Raw genomic sequence first — 648 nt, forward strand, 5'->3', positions numbered from 1 at the left:
TCCCCGAGGATCCGACTCCTCTGTTGCTCCTACGCGGCTATTGCGTAACAGTACACCTGCTGACTGCACACACACACACCTACACACACACACACACACAAACACACACCTACACACACACGCACCTACACACACACGCACCTACACACACACACACACCAAACCTTCAGTTTTAAACACTGCTTGCAAACGGGCCAAAAGCCTTTTTACGTCTTCATTTTTTTTAAAGCTTCCATGTTTGATAGACTTTATATTATTACTTCTGTAATTCTGATTATAATTTGTATTATAAAGTAAATATATTACAAATTAAATATATATATATATATATATATCCATATATATTATATATCCATATATATATATATATATATATATATATATATATATATATATATATATATATATATATATATATATATATATATATTATATAGAAGTGTAGATTTTAAATGTAAGTATTTTTGTTTCTATTCAATATAGGAATATAGTACATTTTACTGCGTAGTATTTCCTTAAGACTCTGTAAGGCGTCCGGATGGAGATCTGTGGCGTCGGTGTTCATCTCGTCCTCTGGACGTCCTGCTGGTCTTCTTCCCTGAATTATAGCTCTTGTGCAAGTTTTCTGAGTTGGCACTGACAATCTTT

Source organism: Taurulus bubalis (genome assembly GCF_910589615.1).
Source record: "Taurulus bubalis genome assembly, chromosome: 7".
Classification (NCBI taxonomy): Eukaryota; Metazoa; Chordata; class Actinopteri; order Perciformes; family Cottidae; genus Taurulus; species Taurulus bubalis.